Source organism: Schistocerca americana, chromosome 2 (assembly GCF_021461395.2).
Source record: "Schistocerca americana isolate TAMUIC-IGC-003095 chromosome 2, iqSchAmer2.1, whole genome shotgun sequence".
Taxonomy (NCBI): domain Eukaryota; kingdom Metazoa; phylum Arthropoda; class Insecta; order Orthoptera; family Acrididae; genus Schistocerca; species Schistocerca americana.
In genome coordinates, this window is record NC_060120.1 from 501,380,568 (window position 1) to 501,382,008 (window position 1,441).

Here is a 1,441-nt window from a genome sequence, read left to right on the forward strand (position 1 = left end):
TAGAGTGCATAATACCAAAAGCATGGAAAAGTAAGTTACATCAAAAGAACTGCGGCACAAAATCTCATTGGCCCATTGAGGTAGCCAAAAACATAAAACAACGAGCATAACAAACTGAATATTAAAAGAAATGTAAACATAGTTATTTGCAGTCATAAATATTAACTTAATAAATGTTCTTTTTCAGATATCCCTCTAAATCAATTCTATGTTTATATTATAGTGTGAAGAAGTAGAGACTGCTTGCGTTCACTTTAAAGTACTTTTTGCTAGACCGCTCTTCTCCACGAGAAATGTTCTCAAAAACCACTAAAGCCTTCTTCATTTGCAGGCCACTTTCAGAATCTGTTCATATACCTATTACTGCATACTAACACCATACATATCCCTCCAGAAGCGCTCTTGAAACACATCTACTCTCATTCTCAGACAACATCCAAGTCGTATTTAACGACCAAGTTCTTCCTCTACATACTCGTCATGGTTACAAGGGCCTGCGAGAGTATTTTCTAATTTTAACCTAGAAGAACTCTTTACAAGTGCATAGAAAAGTTATTACAGTTTTTCGAAAATTTTCTGAACGTGTTCTGATAATATTTAAACACAGAAAGGTACACCACTGGCCATGAAAATTCCTACACCACGAAGATGACGTGCGACAGACGCGAAATTTAACCGACAGGAAGAAGATGCTGTGATATGCAAATGATTAGCTTTTCAGAGCATTCACACAAGGTTGGCGCAGGTGGCGACACCTACAACGTGCTGACATGAGGAATGTTTCAAACCGGTTTCTCATACACAAACAGCAGTTGACCGGCGTTGCCTGGTGAAATGTTGTTGTGATGCCTCGTATAAGAAGGAGAAATGCGTACCATCACGTTTCCGACTTTGATAAAGGTCGGATTGTAGCCTATAGCGATTGCTGCTCGCGTTGGTCGAGATCCGATGACTGTTAGCAGAATATGGAATCGGTGGTTTCAGGAGGGTAATACGGAACGCCATACTGGATCCCAACGGCCTCATATCACTAGCAGTTGAGATGACAGGCATCTTATCCACATGGCTGTAATGGATCGTGCAGGCACGTCTCGATCCCTGAGTCAACAGATGTGGACGTATGCAAGACAACAACCATCTGCACGAACAGTTCGACGACATTTGCAGCAGCTTGGACTATCAGCTCGGAGACCATGGCTGCGGTTACCCTTGACGCAGCATCACAGACAGGAGCGCCTGCGATGGTGTACTCAACGACGAACCTGGATGCACGAATGACAAAACGTCATTTTTTCTTGTGAATCCAGGTTCTATTTACAGCATCATGATGGTCGCATCCGTGTTTGGCGACATCACGGTGAACGCACATTGGCAGCGTGTATTTGTCATCGCCATACTGCTGTATCACCCGGCGTGGTGGTATGGGGTGCCATTGGTTACA